This window comes from Lethenteron reissneri, chromosome 14 (assembly GCF_015708825.2).
Source record: "Lethenteron reissneri isolate LAM-NWPU_2019-01 chromosome 14, ASM1570882v1, whole genome shotgun sequence".
Taxonomy (NCBI): Eukaryota; Metazoa; Chordata; class Hyperoartia; order Petromyzontiformes; family Petromyzontidae; genus Lethenteron; species Lethenteron reissneri.
This window is the reverse complement of record NC_083792.1, coordinates 3699479-3723111: the sequence shown is the minus strand read 5'-3', so window position 1 is coordinate 3723111 and position 23633 is coordinate 3699479. Positions and strand designations below refer to the sequence as shown.

General features: G+C 51.6%; 1 protein-coding gene across 1 annotated transcript in view; it reads right to left on the bottom strand.

The window, feature by feature from the left end:
- The window catches only part of LOC133342265 (spectrin beta chain, non-erythrocytic 1-like), a 153576-nt gene extending 141905 nt beyond the window's left edge, over window positions 1–11671 (bottom strand). The window contains exon 1 of the mRNA XM_061551313.1: window positions 11514–11671. The gene's annotated coding sequence lies outside the window, so the exon portion shown is untranslated. The remainder of the gene's footprint in view (window positions 1–11513) is intronic.
- Between the last annotated feature and the right edge of the window lie 11962 nt (window positions 11672–23633).

Below are 23633 nucleotides of genomic sequence, written 5' to 3'. Positions count from 1 at the left end.
AAATAGAGATTCTGATTCTGTCCACGCTTACATCTGAACGCCTACGGATGTGTCAGCAACCTATTTTCTGTATTACCTTAAATAGAAAAAAAAACACATGTCCTATGAAAAAGGGCCATTGCCCGAAACGTCGTCTATCATATATTTGTCATTTTCAGGCCACAGCGTCATTGACGAGCGTGCTACGTTCGTTTGTTGTTGTTGTTGTTGTTTGTGCAACACCGCATCGCACGCTTTCAGTTGCACTTCTGCGGCCGTCTGGAACGCTCTTCCTCCGATATTCGGAAGCCACTGGAGCTATGCACTTTTAAATCATCGTCTAGATTGACTGCTAAACTAATCTCTTCAAAACTGCTTTTTGTGTTCAGTTGGTTGTCCTTCACCCGCACCTCCGATTAGAACGGTTGGCTAACGTACGGTGTGAAAGAAGTTCAACGTACATACATATTGCCAGCGGAAAGCAGCATCGCCAAATCGCTTTATTTTCTTCTCCGCTTCCTCTGTAGAGGAGGCCTCATCGTCGCCCTGCGCACAGCGTCGAGCAGTTTCTTTCCAATATGTATGTTTTTCTTTTTGTAAATTCACTCAAGTGGAGTATTTCATTACCGCAATGCGTGCGATATCCGGGAACAACTGGGGATAATTCGCGCGCAAGCCGGGCACCCCGGCCCAACGAGCGAACCTCCTGCTTCTTGGCGGCGATAAATCCTCCGCGGCGACAAGGGTGGAAATAGACGCGCTCTGTTCACGCAGAGGACAGCTGGAGGCGCCATGAATCATGCGTCCCCCCTAAAGCGTCTTGGGTTTGCGAGGCGAGGAAAATCGAAGAGTAAAAACTGCACTTTTACATTTGGCCAACGTTTATGAGGAAGTAAATAATTATATTATTGATTCTTTCCGTTTTATATCGCGTCATTCATGGAGTGCCATGGTAGTGAGGTGTTGACTACCTTGCCTGGTGTACAGGAGGTCATGGATTCGATTGCGACCCTTTTGCCTATTGTATATGTGGAGTTTGCGTGTCTCTCTCCCCATGGTCACGTGGATTTTTCTCTGGATCCTCCAGTTTTTCCCTCCACATATAGAAACCTGCGTTAAGAGTAGTTGGTTACTGCTATACATCTCAATGTGATAAGCCACTTCGTTGGGCAATCATCTGTGATAAACAGGTCACTTCTGAAAAAAAGAGCTACGTATATAGTTTAGTGAGGCTTACCTGGTAAAATAAAAAATAGTTGAGTTTAAATGCCAATTGCATCTCACAACACCGTACAATAATGACTTGCATAAGCACAATAAGGGGGAGACATCATATTTGCAACAACTGAATAAATGAAAAGCCTCAAAAGAAACAAGTTAGTAAAGAAATCAAGAAGTGGCATAAAAACCCAAGGTATAAACAACAAAGTTATCACAACAGAGGTATAGAAAATTGTGTATGGTACAAAGGTCTCTGACTCTTAGCTCCTCACACCAGCAAGAGCAATCAGTCCACTAAGTGACATCCCAGAGCACAATCCGAACTCCTCAAGCAAGCCAGGAAAACCATTCAATGACTAAATGAATGCACAATATAGAAAGGCCGTTTCCCAAAAACGTCGCCTCTAAATATATATATTTCCTTTGAAAGCCACGGCGTTCTTGACTAATGTGTTGGGCTGTTGCTGTTATCATTTGTGCTTGTGCACCACCGCCAACGCAGCAGCATCGCCAAAACACATTCATCTGCGGAGGGAGCTGGTAGGAACGTTGGGTTGCTCGGTCAATGGCCAGGGTCAACGGCGGCGTGGTGTATTCCGCTAATATGCCCGACTGTGAGGGCGGGCACAAGCCGGCGCGAGTAGGTTAAACGTTGAGTTTTATAAGGGCACCACGGGGTGACCAGCCCCTCCCCACTCAGCCCCACCCCTCCAACCCCCCACCCAGCCCCACCCTCCCCACCCAGCCCCTCCCCACCCTCCCCACCCAGCCCCTCCCCACCCTCCCCTCCCCACCCAGTCCCACCCTCCCCACCCAGCCCCTCCCCCCCCCACCCAAGCCCCTCCCCACCCTCCCCTCCCCACCCAGTCCCTCCCCACGCAGCCCCTCCCCACCCAGCCCCTCCCTGCACGACGGACGGACACAATAATCACCTGTGGGCTGGTGTAACCAGGAGGTTCCTACCAATATGATGTTGAGAATTATCGTGATTCTGCTGCGCGGCTTTTTCACGATGAGCGCTAGCTGGACTGCGTTTTGTCCGGCACCGATCGTTTCCCTCCACATGCTGGGAGATTATCATGGAAGAAGAACAATTCTCATGAGAAAATATATATTTAATTAGATAAGAATTTTTTTTTTCATGGCTGAGCGGCAGTGGCCTGCAATCCGGCACTGCGGAGGGCAGCAGCGAGGGTTGGTGGATCACCGTACAGATGTTGTGAAACTCTCTTCTCGCCTTGGGCGTCGAGGAGGTGCCGTTATGACCCCACCGCCAACCTTCCCACAATGACAAAGATCACCCCTATAGCCCCAACAGACCGTTGGGGCAAGTGCTGTTAGCTAGGGCCTATTAAGGCCGGCACGGCACATGAAGGGGGTGGGTGGGTGGCCGGCATCGGGTGTCCACTTGAGGCTGAGTTGACCCTTGGGGAGGCCCAGGACCGGTTCAGATAATCGTCACCGGTGTTGACCGTGAGCGCGAATCGAACCCGGGTGGCTGGATTTCAAACGCAGCGCGCCAACCACTGCACCGCCGCTCCCCACAAACAACCACGACCACGAACCGCAACACCCTTCCATGTCGGTGTGTCCCATCCCGTTCAAGGGCAGCTCAGTCGCGGAGGCGCGACAATTGCTTCAGCCGCCGCGGAGATTACGACAACTCCGCGACACTTTGCTACAAACGGCTCAGTGTGTGTCAACGCAGCACGCCACCCCCCTCCTCCTCCTCCTCACCCTGCCACTCTCCTCTCCGCCAATCTCCCTCTACTCAAAAAATATTTCGCCATTTCGGGAACGGGGTTGGTGGTGGTGGTGGTGGTGGCGGGGGGGGGGGAAGCGACGGTTTGTGTCACAGAGCCACCACCGCCACCATGTGAGCACGGCCGCCTTGGGGGGGCGTAGGGTCGTGGTGGTGGAGGTGGTTGGGGGGGGTCATAAAACTCAACCCCGCTGGGTTCTCAGGCACGAGGACAGACAGCTGAGGCCATTGGGCCTCCGGCGATTTTTCACCGTCAACCCGTTCGGCTCGTGGCGGGCGGGGCGCAGCCGCGTGAGTGGTGTTTGCCAGATGTTCTGGCGAAGGCGACGAGAATGTCTTGCTTGCAGAAAGCGCCGTGCCCTGGCAGATAAATCTCCCTCCTCCTCCTCCTCCTCGATGTCGTCGTCGCCATCGTCAGCCATGGTTAATACGCTGCTGGGGGGACGGCTCATTGCCCGCGCCGTGGTGGTCGTGCAGGCTGCTCCACCGTGCATCGCCACGATGGGCAGGGACGGTCAAGTGTTGTGTTTGTTTTCTTTAAATAAATGACGTTCAAACGAATTTGCTCAAATTGGGTCAAATTATTTGGTGGTGGTGATGGTGATGCTGCATTGGTAGTGGTGCACAAGCACACATAACATATTATTTCCCTTCTACGTGACTTTACCGAAAGAACCAAGAATACTCAATACATTTGTTTATACTCTTTGGTTCTTTCGGTAAAGTCACGTAGGTAGAAATATAATAAAAATAAAGCATTTGTTTATAGCATTGTGGCCTTCAAAGCAAAACAATATATATCATCACAGGTGACATTTCTGGCAAATGTCCTCCTTCATATCGAGGCAGGTGTGCCCATCAAAAGTGTCAGTCCGAGCGTGATGGCTCAACTCCACATCAACCAACAAGGCTTTTCAATGCCATGGGACATTTGTTGTGCCAGTATCAAAGTATGAAAAACAAGAATAAGATGTACCCTTTCTGGCAATACAACAGGTGTTGAAATGCTCAAACACCAAATAGACACCTTTTGTAATGAGTCAAGTCTGCATTGACCACACGGACTTGCGGTGAACATGCAAACAAACATGCTTTGATCATTTTTGTTTCAAAGACAATGAAACTTTTTGTTTAATTTTATTTTATTTCTAACTACGTGACTTTACCGAAAGAAGCAAAGAGCATGACAATGCATATTTAATTATCACAGCATGTTTGTTCGCATGTTTTGCCCTTTCAAAGTAACATTTCAGTCCGACGCACGATGCCAGCGTCCCCGTGAAGACCAACCTTCACTGAAACTGCTCGCACTTTTTGGAGCACAATTCTTGGGCCAGCAGCTTGCACAGTTCGTCGCAAGGACAGAGTGTAAGCGCGCTGGCAGCAGCCCAACGACAACAAGCGAACGAGTGCCCTCGGGTTGTTTTGCGGTGGCTTGTAAAAGGATTTCGGACGCGAGGCCGTGTCCAATAAAGCCGCCCGGCCACACTCTCCACGGCGGCGAGATGTCGACCACCTCGCCTGGGTACACAGGAGATCGTGGGTTCGATCCCGACCCTTGACGCATGCTGTATATTTCGAGTTTGCGTGTCTCTCTCTCTCTCCACGTGGTCGCGTGGATTTTTTGTCTCCGAGTCCTCGGGTTGATTTCTCTCCACATTTAGAAACAACGTCACGCCTTCAGAGTCTTTGGCTGCTGTAAGCGTCCACGTGATACGCCACCTTCACTGGGCTATCATTTGTGTGGGCAGGTCGCTTCTGAACTAAATATCTCTGTAGCTCAGCGGGGCCTCACACGCAGCCGTGGCTCAACTCCACAACGTCCCCTGGGCCCGGATGAGCAACGAGACGGCGCTCGCCTCTCCACCCCCCCGCCAAAGCCGGCGGAGGAAATTCCCCATTACTATTCCGAGGACCGTGTTCATCCACAGAAAGTAGCACACGGCTGCTTGCGTTGTGGCCGAAACGTCGTGAGAATTGTATTTTATTATGTTGAATTTTTATTATTTTATTATTTCCCTTCTACGTGACCTTACCGAAAGAACCAAGAAGAAGTAGCACACTTTTGCCTTTTTTTTGTTTACGAAGCAGCAGGCATTTTTTTTCCTTATCTCTCGCGGAGACGTGATGGGGGCAGGAGACGACGCGTAACGAGGATTAAAAGCTCGGGACAATTTTCGCGGCTGTGGAGTGTGCAGGCGGTGCAACTGAAACACTCGGACCCAGGGTGGGGGGGTGGGGGGGGTGGCGAAGAATGGTCCAAGTGCTGGGCTCAAAAGAGGCGGTGGTGGGGTGAGTAGAATGGCCACCCAACCACCCACCACGTCCGCTAACCGTGCTAAATCACGGTGATGGGGGTACCGACGGCTGGCTCACAACGCCCCCTCCCCACCACGGTATCCGACCCTCCCACCGCGGCGTCGTGGGTCTCGGGAGGTTCTCGGCCACGGTCGATGGCAACGCATCGACGCTCATCTCTTGCCGACTCCGACTTCAATCGGTGGCTGTTGTTCGCTGGCCGCTCGAGGTTTCTCGGCCTTTGGGGCCCCGTGCTAGGCAACTGTGATCATTGGAAGAAAAAAAATCTGCACACGCGCGCGATTTGTTCCTTCTTGAATTCTCCGTTGCGTTTCACGTGGTTGTTTGTGGTGGTGTTTTTTTTCTCTCCCGTCTCTACCGGACACTCTGATGTGCTGCCAACATCTTCATCATCAGCCTCATCAGTATCATGAGTATCAGTATCAACATTATTGCTTTCATCATCACCATCATCATTATTTATAACATGACGCTGGATTAAAGCCTTCCCCAGGCTGATGCACCTTTAATTACAAATAATAGCATTGCTTTAAAGTATTAGCTAATAACAACAACAATAATAATCTCGCCATAATGTGCCCGTTGCCCAAAACTGGAAACAACGCCTCTTCGTTCACACACACTCACCCCTGCTTTATTGATTTCATTTTCTATTGATTGTATTTGTTTACGCGGGCGAAGAGGCATTCAGCCGTCGTGCGATTTACAAGAACGACTCGCCATGAGAGCCTTGGTGACCAAATGGGAAGTGAGAGAGAGAGAGAGAGGCAGTGGATACATCGACACGTTGCAGACACTGAGTATCTATCACATTGCGGGAAACCCAGCAGCGCTCAAGTCAAGCGAGTAGCACACTGGCGGTGTACGGCCTTACGTTGAACTTCTTTCGCACCGTACGTAGCCAACCGTGCTTAATCGGCCGTGGGGGAAGGGGAGGGGTGACCACTCTCTCTCAATGATGAAGAAGGTCTTCATCATTGAGCTCACAGTACCCTGGGAGGACTCAGTAGATGAGGCTTATGAGCGAAAACATCTGCGCTATGCCGATCTAGCTGCCGAAGCACGGCATCATGGCTGGAACACAGAAGTCCGACCAGTGGAGGTGGGCTGCAGAGGTTTTGTGGCAACATCTACAACCAGACTGCTTAGAGACCTGGGAATTAAGGGCCAGAGCCAGCGTTCGGCAATCAAAGCTGTATCGGAGGCGGCAGAAGGCAGCAGTCAGTGGCTCTGGATGAAGAGGAAAGACCCCAGCTGGGCCCCAAAGTGAGAGGGCCAGGAGGTATGCAGTCAACAATGCTTGACTCAGGGAGGAGGACGCCCCTGCCATGCATAGTCCCATGGGATGTTGGCTACCAACAACAAGGCAACTCCTATGACTAATTGGGAATGGGACGCAAGCGTAGGATTGATCACCCTGTCGCTGGCCGCCTTTGGGGAGGGTGTATAGTATGAAAGGCCGAAACACCCTAGGAACCAAAGGGTCACTACTGACGATGCGCTCCCCAAATTTCACCAGGCTCACTGTTCATGAACTCTTGGAAGTGCTTGCACAAAGGATAGTAACATCTCATCCTGTGTTCTTTGGAATCGGCCCAAACACTGGAAAAGTGAACACAGCACTGACTGATAACGGTCCGTTACTCACACACGTGCGTGTGTGTGTACTGACCACCCACCCCCTCGTGTGTCGTGCTGGTCTTCATATGTGCTCGCGAAGAGCGCTTGCGATCCTTGCCTTCGTGTCCATTTGAAACAAATTTAACTAATAACCTATTTGTTTTATTTTTTACCAGATAAGGCCCGGCTGAGCTACGTTGCTCTTTTCAGAAGCGACCTGGCCACAAATGACAGCTCAACAAAGTGGCTTATCGCGTGGAAATGTATAGCAGCCAAATACTCTCAACGCGCGTTCCTAAATGTGGAGGGAAAAACCGGAGGAGAACCCGGAGAAAAATCCACGCGACCACGGGGAGAACTTGCAAACTCCAAATATACCGCTGCCAGCGTCGGGTTCAAACCCCCGACCTCCTGCGTATCAGGCGATGAAGATAACATCTCGCTACTGTGACCCCCCTTAAATAAATAAATTAAGCGCGTTCAAATTGCATCATCAATTCCCAAGCATGGAAAAAGGCAGTAAAACAACAGCAACGACAGTCCCCTACCACACCCAGACAACACACAGTCATTCAATAACATTGTACACTAAAATGTAACTATCGACACATTGCTAAGGAACACATTTTACAAATCACGTTGGCAAATGTGACTGCACACAGCACGAACCTTCTGCTTCAGAATATTTTTTTGGGAAGGAAGATTTACGATGTACAGTAAGGAAACAATGTTGTTGTTCCAAAACGTTGGTGCTGCAATGGCAAAGGCTTTGTGTCACCCATTCCTAATTCTCGTTCTTGGAATAGTTTAAAGGAAATTCGATGGACGCCTTAAGTTTAGTTTGAAGGCGTCGAGGGGGGGGGGGCACACGGTGGGATTTGCCCTGGGGCCCCGCATGGATGGCCCTGCTCGGCACTGCTATGGACTACGGTGGGGCCGTGTTTGCAGAGGTTACCGGTTGGAATCGAAGCGGCCGCCCTGGTTATTACTGCGGTGGGGTATGAACCGCAAATGAAATATCCCGAACAACGCGTCCGTTTGCTTCACAGCGGACGTCACAAATCGCCGCGACGTCATTCGCAGATTGGCCAAATATTACAACGACAACATTTACGCCGCACATTACTCGAGCGGAGCGCACGCAGCCATCGTCGCTGAGAAAACACGTGGCAGGACACCACCTCGTTTGAAAAAGCTGTCCCGAGACTCAGCGAGGCTTTCCCGTGTAAACAAGCAAAACGTACAACGACAGAACATGGTGAAACGCAGAGGCTAAGATGCGCGTCTAAAGTACTTTAAAGCGTCCCAGAAATGTACACGAAGGCTGCTTTCCTCCACCTCCCTGCTACATACACACACTCTGCAGGCTTGGGTGTTCACACCATTCAGTATAGCAGCACAAAGCCTATCACGAAGCTGCTATTGGTTTTGCCGTGTAAGTGAACTGGCTAACAGCTATCCTCTTATGTTGCTACTACTCAACGCAGACCCCCCCCCCCCCCCGTATAGTCTCTTACAAACTGTTGGGGGGCACGTGCTATGAAGGCCGGCACGGCACACGAGGAGGAGCGTTGGGGGGCCAGCATCACACACGGCCACCTTTGTCTTCCCAGTGCTACACACCGCACCGGGTACGAGTTTAAGGTTGAGTCGACCTCGGCGAGTCCCAGGACCGGTTCTCATATTGGCAGTGCGCTAACCACTGCACCATCACGCACAGACTGTTGGTTGCCCTACACATCACTGAGGCTATACCCTCGATAGGTTCACCTCCTGCATTATGCTAATCGCGCACACACACATCCTGTGTTATATATCCTCTGCTATGTATCGCACTCACATGCTGTGTTCTATTCCCTATGCTATGTACGTACCTGTGTCGCACAATGATCATCGCGCATTGCTATGTTCTCTAATACCCAATGCCACCCGATCCACAGCACCATGTCACGTCCTATATTCAACACACACACACGCCGTACCCTATCAATCTTTGCTATGTATTGAATGATGCGACGCACGTGAACGCAAAACGACATCATCACACATCCTGTGCCCTGTACGCGTGTACGCTATTATAGTATGCCCATCACACGCACACGTGCCGCGCTCTGTAACGGTGCAAGCGATGTATCATGGATTACTCATCCCATACGTGCTGCGTTTTATAATTTTGCCGTGCATTGCCGTATTCTCTGTATCGTCAGACACATATTCCTCCCCCGAGCACGACTGGCGATATATACATCAAAAGTTCAGGGTGCGTCTTATAATCCCGATAATCCGGCGTGCTCATCTGAGACACACAGACGCTGCGCTGTACACCAATGTAACGCGGTGTGATTGACAAAGACAAAGATCCCCCGTATAGCCTTAACAGACTGTTGGGGCAAGTGCTGTTAGTAAGCACCTACAAAGGCCGGCCAACACCACGCCCGGCCGCATTTGTCTCCCCAGAGGCGACGTTTACACACCGCACCGGGTACTCATTTGAGGCTGATTCGACCTGGGGGAGGCCCAGGACCGGTTCAGACAATCGTCACCGGTGTTGGCCGTGAAATCGAACTCGGGACGCAGGTTCGTAGCGCAGCGTAGCGCTAACCGCTACACCACCGTGATTGACACACACAGACGCACACACGCTGCTGTGTTCCATACATAGTAGCCTCCACCGAACGTGTCAAACTGGACTTCGTCATCACACACCACCGGTCCACACCGCGTATCGCTGCGGCTGAGCTGCAACGTGTAACATCATCAACACACGCACACATAGGGCGGTGGCCACATACTGACACACTCACACAAGAGATAAAGATCACCCGATAAGATCGAACAGACTGTCGGGGCAAGTGCTGTTCGCGAGTACCCTATGGAGAGTGGGTGGCCAGGCACCACGCCCGGCCGCCTTTGTCTCCCCACCGCTGATACTTCTACACACGGCGCCGGGTACTCGTTTGAGGCTGAGTCGACCTAGGCGGAGGCCCGGTGCCGGTTGAGATAATCGTCGCCGATGGTGTTGGCCGTGAGCGAGAATCGAACTCGGGTGCCGGGGGTTCATAGCGCAGCACGCTAACCGTTGCGCCACCGCTCCGCACGCACGCACGCGCGCGCGCGCGCGCGAGCGATGTTCCGTTACAATCCAATGCCTCTATCCCACACAGACCGCGAGCTTGCGCTGTGCGTTATGCAATACATCAAGCTGGCCACCCCAGGCTGGTCAATTCCTATGTATTGTACAACCTATGCCGCGCCCGCGACAAGGAGGTGTTCGCCGTTGTGTGTTCTTGTACTATAATAATGACAACGAAGGCAAAGACCCCCTCGCCATGTAGCCCGCTCGATGGTAAGAAGTAGGACTGCACGATTTGGGGAAAATATCTCATTGCGATTTTTCTGACAGATATTGCGATTGCGATTTGATACGCGATTACATTTTGAAAAGTCAAGCGTCAGTTAATATTCACTGTGTAATAGATTTAAAACGTGTGATGGAGCATTACCACATGATACCATCAAACTATGAACTGCTCTATATATTCTCATGCAAGGATGATAACTTAAAAGATATGAATTGCTTGCAACATGTATTTATTAAAACGTTTTAATTGAAATAGAACAATCAAACATAGAACAATTGTTAAGTGAAATAAAAGAAGTTATGATAATAAGAAAAATAAAACACTTCCAACAAGAAAGAAATAAGACTTTTCAAATCCCAAGAAAAATCGCAACCCTTGCGATCTGCTAATCGCATTGTTTCAAATTGCGATTTCGATGTTAAATCGATTAATCGTAACGAGTGCTGTGAGCGAGCGCCTCTTCAGGGCGGCGCGACACACGAGGGGGGTGATGTGACCAGCGCCACGCCCGACCGCCTCGTTCGTCTGCACCGCACCAGGATACACGTTTAAGGCTGAGTCGGCCTAGGGGAGGCCCACGACCGGCTCGACTATGTTGGCCGCGAGCGAGGATCGAACTCGGGTTGCCGGGTTTGCAGCGCGGTGCATAGTCTCAACAGACTGTTGGGGCAAGTTGCTATTAGAGAGCACCCATGAAGGTGGGCAAGGCTGGGTGACCATCACCACGCCCGGGCCGCCTTTGTCTCCCCAAGTGGCGATGTTTACACCCCGCACCAGGTACCCGTTAGAGGCTGAGCCGACCTAGGGGAAAACCCATGACCGGCTCGAGATAATCAAGATAATCGTCACCGGTGTCGGCCGTGAGCAGGAATCGAACCCCGGGTCACCACTGTGCGCTAACCGCGACACTAACCTGAACAAAGACAAAGCTCCCCCGTGTAGCCTGCACAGACTGTTGGAGGCAAGTGCTGTTAGCGAGCAGCACCTATGAAGGCCGTGGCACGGCGCGTTCTAGCCCCCCGCGCGACGAAACCATCAGCGCTATCTCCCACCAACAGACCACACGCCCTGCGCTGATCGCAACCACGCAATGTCCAGTGCATCACCACACACCACGCCTACTTGCTGCTAGGCACACGCGGGCACCATGCATGCCCGCTAACCAGTAATCATCATCACACACGCGCGGAGAGAGACGGGTCTCTCGCTCTTCTACGCCTCGTCGTCTGCGCGTTGTGCGCCGCGTTTACCGGGGTGATTGTCCAAGGCGGGGGCAAGGGCAGTCTTCTCAGGCTGCTCACACCCGCTCGTGCTGCTGCTGCTGCTGCTCCCGCTGCTGTGAGTCTCCGTCCGAGCCCGTGCGCGTCTCTCCGTCTCCGCACGCGTGCGTGTGTTGGTGGTGGCGGTGTCGATCTCTCCCCCTCCTCCTCCTCCCCCCCTATCACTGAGCCCGAGCTGAGGCTCCGCCTTCCACGCGATGCGCTTGCGGCGGGCGGTGGTGGTGGCGGTGATGATCGAGCGAGCAAGCGAGGGTCGCGGTACGACCCCTGCAGACTCCTGCCTGGTCCCGCAGGACGGTGCATGTCGGAGGTTCAGTTCAGTCGGGGGGATTGAGGGGGGGGGCTGTCACGGTCGTTCGGCTCCCGCATGGCCACCCATCCCACCGCAGCGGGGCGCAGGGATTTTGGGGAGTTTTGTTGTTGGTTTGGAAGTTTTCCGGGGAAATATATTTAACGAGATACGACTCCCCGACTCTGTGTGTGTGTGTTGTGTGTGCGTTGGACTTCTTTCGCAGCGTACGTCAGCCAACCGTGTTCATCGGATGTGCGGGGGAAGGACAGCAAACTAAACTCAAGAAGCAGTTCTACTCCAGCATTTGCTTTTTACAATAGAGCAGTACACACAACGCAAGGATCCCGCTTACAGCCTTAACAGGCTGTTGGGGCAAATGCTGTTATTAAGAGGTGGTGCGACCAGCACCACACACGCCTGGCCGCCTTTGTATCCCCAGTGCTGATATCTACACACCACATTGTCCACATGCGTGGATGAGTTGACCTCAGGGAGGGCCCAGAACCGGTTCAGATATCGATCGCCACTGATGAAGAACTCTGATCGGGTATCGAACTCGGGTCCGCGGGGCTCGTGGGGCAGTGCGCCAATGGCTACGCCTCTGCTGGGGGGGGGGGGAAGTGTGGCAAGAGGCGTGGAGAAGTGCAGGCGAGGGAGCTGCACTGAGAGACTCTGCAAGAGTCCCCACACATTGACCAGGGGACATTCGCAGGCCACGGCATGGCCGGGTGGTGGTGCTGCTGGTGGCTGTCTGCACGCGGCCTGTAATCCAGCACCGCGGAGGCGAGGGTTGGTGGGTCACAGGAATGCTGTGAAACCGCCTTCCCGATGACGTCGAGGTGCCATACCCTGGCTCGCCAGGAGAGGGCGGTGCAGCCGTTGGACCAATCGCCATCTGTTTCCATCTGTACGGTGCATGGAGTGTTGTCACCTCGCGCGCGTGGCGTGGGGTTTCTCCGGGTGCTGCACTTACTTGTGCGATAATCACTCCTCGTTCATTGGCTGAAAACGTCTTAAAATAAAAAAACATTCTTTGGATCTTTCTGTAAAGTCACGTCTAGATAGGTTCAAAGAAAAGAACAAAAAACGACGACGTTTCGATCGCAACACAACCGGTCCTGGGCCCTCCCTGAACATATCTACGTGACTTTACCGAAAGACGCAAAGAATATAAATTCCTACAGTCACGAAAGCTTTAAGTCAAAATAAAAAAAAAATATCCCGAATGTTGTGATATTTCTCGTGGGCGGTCGAGGAGGTGCCACGTGATGGCTTGAGATCGAGTGTTTCCCCCCCCCCCCCCGCTGCACGCATCGGTTTTCTCGGGGTGCTCTGGGTTTTCTTCTGATACGCAAACACGTTGACTTGGCCGATATCAGCATCGTATATCGAGGACCGCAGAAGCTTCAACAATTGTTGGCGCCGCTTCGCCGCCTGACTGCTGCCTTCGTGCTTGTGTCTGCGGTTCCTCCTCGCGCCTCTGACTCGTCTTCTCTCTCTCTCTTGCTCTCTCTCTCTCTGCTGTTGCTACTGGCGGCGTTACACGTTATCATCATCATTGTAGCGGTTACTATGGAAAAGTCAAATGGTTGACAAGTCACCTTTAAATGTAGATTGTAAAACTCATTTCTTTAGAACTGATTTTTGTGTTTAGTTTGTTGTCCTTCGCCCGCACCACCGGTGAGCACGGTTGGCTACGTACGGTGCGAAAGAAGTTCAACATGCACGCGTACAGTACAAACTCAAAAGGGGATAGATACCGACCGGTGGTCAAGACTAACGACGGAATGACAGCCAAACGAGGGAGCACACACACAGACACACACACACAGACACACACACACGGACACACACAGACACACACGTCACCACGCTTGTGCCAGGCTATGTACACCTTGAGCCCACGTGAAGTGTCGAACGCCCACTGGCAGGTCACGGGGCAGACCCAGCAGGTGCCATGGGTCGACTAAGACGACTGGCTGATGCACCACCTGTGCCCCCTACTTTGCCAACTTGCTGTGCTTTAGTCACCCGGCGCTCCGCTCGTTGTGAACGTCGCTCCTCCGCCCTCCGTTGTTGTTGGAGGGCGACTGCCTCCAACTGCCCAGTAGCGTCCTTCACGAGCCTCCTCCACAGAGGCCGATCTTGACACCGCTGGTACCAGTAATCGGCAAGTCCACTCAGCTCCACGTCCTCCTGCACCACATCACTCCATCTCTTCTCTAGCCCGTGCCACGCCCGTTTAGCCCCCTCGATCCGGCCAAACAAAAGCTGTTTAGGCATGCGGTGGCTGGGCATGCGGGCTACATGACCCAGCCAACGCAGCCTTGCCTGCCGGAGGAGCTCACCGATGGGACTTTGTCCAGATCTTTCGAGGATTTGTGAGCTCCTCACACAATCCAGCCTGGTTAAACCCAGGATTGATCGTAGGCAGACACACACACAGACACACACACAGACACACAATCATACAGACACCCGGTCCAGGGCGTTTAGCGCGCCGAGATGAAGCGACGATGAAAACAACAGCCTCATGCAGTCAGAGATGGATGGATTGCGATGGGATGGCGACTGATGATGATGATGATAATAATTGTATATTGTTATATACAAATGCCGCTTGATTGATTATTGTATCTTCGTCGCTGAGGGAATGTGTTCACTCGGGCTCTTGGCTGGCAGCTGGCCACTAACCGTTGTTGAGTGGGAGATCTGTTTTGAAGGAGGTTTGATGTTTTTTCACCCCCCCACCCCTCCCAAATCAATTTTGCCAAAAGCACATTTTTACTTGAACGACACTTATTCGATGACACTGTGGCCTCAGAAGGAAAATTTATAAGAGGCGACGTTTCGGGCAACGGCCCTTCTCCGTCAATGTTTTCTTAAAATATGTAATTGAAAAATATGATAGTTGTGTGTGCTGATGTTACTATTACTGTACTCGTATGCCTGTTCGTTCAGGAAAGCTCCATTGGGTCTCAAATATTGTCCCCCCCCCATAACAACATAATGACATTGAATAAACTATTGATGCACACACAGAGGGCGTGTCGGGGAACTTGACACCAGGTGAGTGCTGTTCAGCGAGCAACTACGAGGGCCGACAGGGCGCGCGTGGAGGCGGTGAGAGCCCAACACCGCACCTGGCCAACTTTCTGTCTTCTCGGTCAGGATGGTTGTTCACCCACCCGCACCGGGCGCTCGTTTGAGGCCGAGTGGATCTCGGGGAGGCCGAGGAACCGGTTCAGATAATGAATCGTCACAGGTGTTGACCGTGAACTTGGTGGCGGAGGTGGGGGGGAGGGGTTCGTCGCGCAGTGCGTTAACCGCTGCGCCACCGCTCCCCACTCACACACGCACACAAACAATACAAAGATGCCCCCGTCCCCCGCATAGCGTATCGCAGAGGCTGAGCTGCAACGCGTAACATCATTAACACACACACTGCCAGTGGCGCCATACTTAGACTCACACAAAAGATAAAGATGACCCGTATAGCATTGAACAGACTTGTTGGGCAAGTGCTCTGAGCGAGCACCTATTGGCCTGCGCTCAGCAACCACGTTAAACCATTACGACGATAACAACAACAATAACAACAACAATCATTGCTTTCCCCTCTCTCCTGGCCGAAACCTTCACCCTCACAAGTTCTGCGCTCTGTAGTTCCTCCGCCACTAAAGACAAAGATCCTCCCCTCGTGTAGCCTTAACAGACTATCGGGGCAAGTGCTGTAAGCGAGCAGCGCCTATGAAAGCCGGCACGGCTTGGGTTTTGAAGTCGGGTTGACATTCTTTCATACGAGTCAGGGGCCCACCCTTGAGCTGCTAGGGCACCTACGATTCTGCTGCGCGTGGCCACCAACATCCAGGCAAAGATCCCCCGTGTAGCCTTAACAGACTGTCGGGGCAAGTGCTGTTAGCGAGCACCTAATGAAGGCCGGAACGGCACACGGTCAAGGGTGGTTGTTGGTCCAGAATTCACCACTCTGGTCAGTGCGGATTTGTGAATGCAGGTGGGGGGCAGGGTTGCGATTTCCGCATGGAAAATGCGGAAGGAGGGTTCAAATTTTCCCGCATTTATGCTAAAGTCAACCGCAAACGGTGGAAAGACTACTCCTATGACCGCGCGCTTTTAACAACACGTTAATGCGTTCTATTGGAAAGGATACATGCAAGGCCCAGCATCACGTAGGGCTTTGAGTCACTGATTGGAATGAATATATGATTTCCGCATTTCCGCACAAGAACCACATACTTTATTCAAATGCGGAGCCGTGATTACGAGCACATGTACATGATGTATCCTTTCCAATAGAACGCATTAACGTGTTGTTAAAAGCGCGCGGTCATAGGAGTTGTCTTTCCACCGTTTGCGGTTGACTTTAGCAAAAATGCGGGAAAATTTGAACCCTCCTTCCGCATTTTCCATGCGGAAATCGCAACCCTGGTGAGGGGGGGGGGTTCACAACTTAGGTTATAATCAGGGCAGATACAAATATCACTCGCCGCAGATGTTAGTTGAGCCAGGTTCGGGGAATCAAACCCAGGTGGCCCAGTTCACAGCGCAGTGCGCTCACCACTACAAGCCATGGACGCACGCGGTGATTGTGCAGTATTGGTGTCATCACAGCGCTTCAGGCAAGGGGCTTCATTTGGTGGTGGTGTTTTTTTTATTCGAACCACAGCTGCTGCTGCCCCTGCCAGAAGATGTGTGTGTGTGTGGATGTTCGCCGCTTCGTGTTGACATTAGCGTGGAGGTTGTGAAGCGTGGGAGGAGGAAAGGGGTGGGGGGGAGGGTGCAGGATGGAGCATTGAGAGAGAGAGAGAAAAAGCAACTACAAAAAAAGTTCATTGTTTTCACGCGCGGAAGGATATCCATCGTCGGAGGGTTGTGGTGGGGCGAGACTTGCGCGTGTGTGGAATGTGAGATGGTGGGCAGTGTTGGGTGTGTGGCACAATATCATCAGCAGCAGTATTACTACGACCATTGTAATTAGCAGCAGCAGCAGCACTACCAGTACCACTACAATTTTCACCAGAATTATCACTAGCATCGTCAAAATAATTTTCATCAACGCCACAATCATCATCAGATTTTGCACCATCATCACCATCACAATTATAATCATCAGCAACAACAGCATCATCAACATCATCAATGCCACAATCATTATCACCACAATAATAAGCCTCAGCACCATCATCGCACACAAAAATGATCATCACCACAAATCATCAGCAGCAGCATAAGGGGCCGTCCATAAATGACGTCACGCACCTGGGGGGGAGGGGGGGTCAGACATTTGTGACGATGTGTGACGAGGGGGGGGGGTGAGAAATGTGACGTCACATCAAAATGCGCAACTTTAAATAAATATAGACAACACGTTCAACTTAATTAAATAAACTTTTTAATAAATGTTTTCTCCTACAACATCAGAGTGCAGCGCCACATTCAATACGCACTACAATGACAATAGTTGAAAGCGATTTGAAGCATGTTTAATTTTGGGGGGGGGGGCAGAGCTTTGTGACGTCATTTTTGAGGGGGGGGTCTGACTTTTTCTGAGGCCGTGTGACAAGGGGGGGTCAAAAATCGTCAAACATCGCGTGACGTCATTTATGGACGGCCGCTAACCATATCATCAGTCGTCACAGCATCATTTCTGCCATCAGTAGCATCACTAAGTCCTTAACCACAATCATCACCACAATCCCAATTTATTATGTTTATTTTTATTATTTTATTACTTCCCTTCTACGTGACTTTACCGAAAGAACCAGGAAAATGGATCCCAATTTAATCATACAACGGAAATGTGCACAATATCTGTTCCATATGAATTGGTACGACCTTAACAAGTACAGTAAACACAATCACTTATTGGAACATTGGCAAATGTGAATACAGTCCTGTAATAAGCGTATATTTAAACCAAGTGCATCCCCTAAATTCATTTTAATATTCCCATTACGAGAAATACATCACAGCAAATTAAAGACACGCGCCAGAGTCGTGTGACCTTGGCCATGCAACCCAAATTGTGGAGCGTGCAGTAAACCACTGTAGCCTGCGCTCCTTCAGCGGAAGAGGAAGAGCAAAACGACACGAACTCTCTCTCCCGCCTGAGGCCCTCCCGTCGTGGCCAGCAGACCCCGCCATTGGCATTTGGCTGCTGAACACACACACACGTATATATAACAAATGCACAAGAATACAATATAATTCACATCCTTTGAATCGTCACCATAGTCGTCCAATTTGTTTCATTGGATGTAATGGTAAATCATCACCATAAGCCATATACAAAGTTCAGTTATCATTGATAACAATAGTAAAGTACAAACGTGTGCTAATCCACTGTTTGATTAATTGTTTTACTATACAGGGCGTTTCAAAAATATGGGCCCAATTTCCGCAGTATATTTCACGATGGCAACATATTACAATTACACGAAAAGTTACAAACGGTTTAATGAGTTATCAAGTTTTATTAACCATTTTATAAATGCTCTATGTGCCCTCCACCTGCTGTACGGACAACATCGAGACAATAGTTGAATTCGTCCCAAACACCTCTCAAAGTGTCTTCTTCCACTGAAGTCACCGCTGCCGTGATTCTGTTTGTGAGGTCATCCAGATTAGTCCCTAATGGTGGCACAAACCCACGGTCTTTGACGTATCCCCACAAGAAAAAGTCGCAGGGTGTGATGTCTGGGGATCTTGGGGGCCAAGAGTGTAGCGCCAAGTCTTGGGGTCCCGTGCGACCTGTCCAACGTTGAGGCAGCGCGTCTTGCAAATGACTGAGGCTAGGGGCTGTTTGTGCGCTGGGAGAGGCATCTTGCGGTAATCATTTTAAACTCTATGCCCCTCCCTCTCTATGCCCCGCCCTCCTCTCTATGCCCCGCCCTCCTCTCTCTGCCCCGCCCTCCTCTCTATGCCCCGCCCTTTCAAGTGGTAAGAGTTTCATTAATGGGCGGTTCGTGGTTGCAGAGATATAGCAATTTCAAATCGGGTCCATCTTTTTCAAACACCCTGTACTTCACCACGCTGGTCAGGGGGTGCCCTGGGACTAATTGAGGCGAAACGTAATTAACTAATGTCCAAAAATTATTATACCTGTTATCTTAACATTTCAAAAGTTCATTTGTACATACGTTAATGTTAATGGGAGTCAATTTGGGCATTTGTCAAAATAAATATCATAACCCTTTGTCATGAGTTTTGGGTCACCCTCTATATATTTAACACAATTCATGACCACAGGCCCAAAGGTTCAAGCGGCCGGCAACAAACGGCACCATTATTAAAGTTCTAAGAGAGGAGAGTTAACGTGATTATTTAATTGAGCGGGGTTATTACGCGAGGTTTGGTAAACACAGACGACGATGGGAGGAGGGAATTCCAAAGTGGAGCAGTGCTCGGGGAGAAACAGAGAGAGAGAAGTGTTGTGAGCTTGCAGTGTGGTGAGTGTTTGAGTGAGTGAGTGAATATACTTTCTAAAAGAGTGTGTGTGTGGGTGGTTGGGTGAGTGCGGTGAGTCTGTAGGTGGATGAGTGAGTCTCTGAGTGGGTGAGTGAATACACTTTTTGAAAGTGTGTGTGTGTGGGTGATTGGGTGAGTGGGTGGGTGAGTGGGTGGGTGAGAGGGTGAGTCTGTAGGTGGGTGAGTCTTTGAGTGGGTGAGTGAATACACTTTTTTAAAGAGTGTGTAGGTGGGTGAGTGATTGGGTGAGTGGGTGGATGAGTGTCTTGGTGGGAATGTGAGTGAGTAAATGAATACATTTTTGAGTAATTGTGTTATTGTGACCTGCAGTGTGATGGATGAGACGAAACAGTCAATGTCTGGTCGGCACCGAGTCCTCAAACATGGGTTCGATACCGACCCTGGCTTTTCCCTCCCCATTAATAAACATGCGTCTAGATTATTTCGACAATGTTGTTAACATAAATTTCCACATGATAAGCCACTTCGTTGAGCGATCATTTGTGGATACGTTGCTTCTGAAAAATAAGCAACATTGCCTACTGCTGTCGGGGATGCAAGCGGCTCCAGGACTCGCTGGGTATTTGGATGGGCGCCAGACAATGGCGGGTAAGGTTAAAAACGGTGGAAGGGGCCCTGCGGCACATCCCAAACGCCTTGAATATCAAGGGCAGTAGAGGCTATGTGGTCTATGCGGGGCAGCCCAAGCTCTGCAGGAGATGTGGGTGCAGAGGACACCTGGCCGCAGCATGCGAAGCACGGGTGTGTCATCGCTGCAAGGCGCAGGACGATGTCGTGGAGGAATGTTGTGCCCCAGCACTGTGCAATCTCTGCGGGAGTAAGGAACACCTATATAGGGATTGCCCGCTATCGTATGCGAATAAGGTCCGGGCGCACAAGAGCAAGGGCGACCAAGGGTGGAGCGAGGGGGGCGGCCGAGGCCGGGTCGGAACAAGCACCGACCAGAGGGACGATGGGTGACGGGAGGGGAGAGACGGGCGGGCAGGGAATGCCGCTGCGGGACGAGAGGGAGGAGGGGGAGAAGTCGTCGGAAGGCGCATAATCTATGGGCCGACAGGGGGAAGGCCCCATCGACAATGAGTCAATGGAAGAGCCCCCCAAACCAGCGGTGACCGACTGGGCTGGGGCGGTGGAGGTGGGAGAGGAACAGGGAGGAGCGGCAGAAGGCGGGCATCAGAAGAGAGAAGTTTGAGAGAGTAGCAAAAAGAAAATGGAGGGCGCCGTGCGCCCCAACGAGGGCTACCCCCACACATGGTCCTGAGTCGTCGGGTTCCTCGACGGACACGTGGACGTCAGAAGACGGAGTTGTGGCAGCAAAGATTGGCCAAGGGAGGGGGAAGCCCCCGGAGCTTAGGAGTGCGGAACAGCTGTGGGACTTGGTGGACAATAATTGTTACCAACTACTGGACGATGTGTCGGGGTAGGGATATGCATTTTTGAGTACGAACCTCTCCTTGGCATCGGTGAATGTGAAGGGAATTCGGGGCAGGGCCAATAGAGGAGCCATATTGCATTATTTACAGACCCTGAAAAGAGATGTGTACTTTCTGCAGGAGTGCCACCTACCATATTCCCTCGGTTGGGAAGAGCTGACGAAAGACTGGGATGGACGCTGCTTTTGGTCGGGAATTAATGCCAACAGGAACTTGGGAGTAGTCATCCTCCTGGGTAGAAGGAACGTGGAGGTACAGGAGGCCCGGGAAGTGGTCCCGGGACGATTACACTATGGTGACGTTACATCCGTGGGCACGGCGGTCCGGTTGGTCAACGTATACGCCCCCACACGGGACACGGAGCGCGTGGAACTGTTGGACAATGTGGCGACCTTGCTGCTTACGCGAAGACACGTCATCACGGGGGGCGATTTCAATTGTCCTCTCTGCTTGTCAGACATGCTGCCAGCAACCGGAGGTCAGAGTTTGGACCTCTCCTCTAGGAGGCTGGGCGCTCTGTTCAAAGATTTTGAATTGATAGACACTTTCCGGTCGGTACACCCAAAGCGGCCGGGATTTACGTGGACTAGTCGCTCGGGAACCTTGCACTCGAGAATTGACTTCCTCTTTGTCTCCGCTAAAGTTAGGATGGAGAGTGTGGAAATTGAGCCCTTTTCTTGTCTGACCATAGGCTGATAGCCGCGAGGCTTAGAATCCCGGATGGTCTGAGGCTGGGAAGAGGGATCTGGCGAATGAACACAGGGCTGTTAGCGGACAATAAAGCGACTAAAGACTTCGTCAGGCTGTACGGGGAATGGAGGAGCCTGCGGTGTTGCTTCGGCACTACGGCCGAGTGGTGGGGAATGGTGAAGGGTCAGATTAGGACCTTTTTTCAGACCCAAAGCAGGAGAAGGAGCGTGATTGATTGAGCTGCGGGGATTGAATGGGCAATTGGAAAGAGCACATAAACTGTTGGAAGTAGGTTTTCCAGTCATGGGCGAAATAAGACAACTAAAAGATGCGATCTCCACGTTGCTGGAGAAGCGTGCTGCGCAGCTCATCTTTAGAGCACGAGTGAAGGCAGTGGAGGAGGGAGAGCGGTGTACGAGGTTCTTTTTTAAGAAATGTAGGAAGGCGGAGAATACAATCCAGGAACTGGTAAGCCCCAGTCTGGGCAGACACACACACACAGAGGGGATAGTGGAGGCAGCTAGAAATTACTTCAGGGAGTTATACAGGAGCAGGTCGTCGGAGGCGGAAGCACAGAGCTGCTTCCTGGGGGTGGTAGGAAAGGTCATCGAGGCTCCAGAAGAAACGAACAGGCAGATCCAGATGGCAGAATTAGATGAGGTGGTAGGAGGGTTACGTCGGCACAGAGCACCAGGAGAAGACAGGATACCGGTGGAATTCTAAATTACCTTTTGAAATACCATCAAGTACAACATGTTGCAGATCTAAAGGGAAGTCTTGAAGCAAGGCCCAGTGCCGGATTCTATGAAAAGGGGTGTGATAATCCTTATATATATGTAATGTGAGGATATATCCGGGTCGTTGACGGATCACAACTCATCACGATGATTGGCTCTGCCGGTCCTGGTCCATAGCCAATGGGGAGAAGCCTAGGGGCGTGGCCCTGACGTAATGGAAAGGTGACAGATGTAAGTAGAGGATTGGTTCTGCTGGCTTTAGCCACAGCCAATGGGGAGACGAGTCAGGGGCGTGGTCCCGGGAGCCTACGGTGGAGTCTGGAAGATTCCATAGACGCTAACCAGGATTAGTGGAAACGTACCACGTGACCCGGGTATTAAATAGGGGTGGAGACTAACAACACGTGGTCAAAACTGGAACGAACGAAGGGGAGAGGTCACGCGAGAGCGGGGGTTCAGGCTGCCACGTGGCTGCGCGCGTCTCTTTCTTTCTATCCCTCTCACGCTGTCTGTCAGCAGCGTGAAGGAGACGAATAAAGACCGGATTCCAGAAGTCGCTTCAACGACCTTCATTACATATATAAGAGGAAAGGGGAGCGCAGTGACCTCGGGAGCTGGCGCCCGATCACCCTGCTGAACTCTGATTATAAGATCCTTGCCAAGACCATCGAGGCACGTTTGGGGAAGGTGGTGGGGGAGGTGGTCGGATCCGACCAGAAGTGTGCGGTTCCGGGCAGGCAGATATCGGATAACCTTGTCCTGTTGAGGGAGGTTGTGGAAACCACGGTGGAGAGGGGCAGATCTTGGGGCTACTCATTTTGGACCAGGAGAAGGCCTTTGACAGTACCTCGCATGATTTCTTGTTTGCGGTTCTGGGGCGAATGGGGGTGGGGAAACAATTGATCGGCTGGATAAGGCAACTTTATCAAAAGTTCACGGGCATCCTGCTGATAAATGGAGTCCTCTCTGAGGAGATACCAATTGGGTCAGGTGTGAGACGGGGGTGTCCTATGTCACCAGTGTTATTCATACTGTGTATGGAGCCCTTTGCCCAGGCGGTCATGGGAAATCAGCGGATTAAAGGGGTGTACATGCCGGGATGTAGGGAGCCAGCAAAAATAGCCATGTCGCTATGATCGTCTTTTTCTCCCTTGCCCCGAGCAGGCACCCTGGCCGTCTCGCCAGTGGCTGCCTCGCCAATCCCCGAGGGACATGAAGACCGAACGCACTGTCGAGGTAAACCAAGGTGACCAGGCTGGGTCGACAGTTGCAGAGGCAGAGAATGCTGAGCTGCGGCTACCTGGAGGACGGAGGTCGGTGGAGGAGAGCGACGAGGCGCAGGCATCGACCTCGACCGAGAAGAGGCGAGCTGAAGGGGATGCGTGATGGCAGAGGGCAAGAAAAGGAGAGGTACCAGCGTGGACGGTGG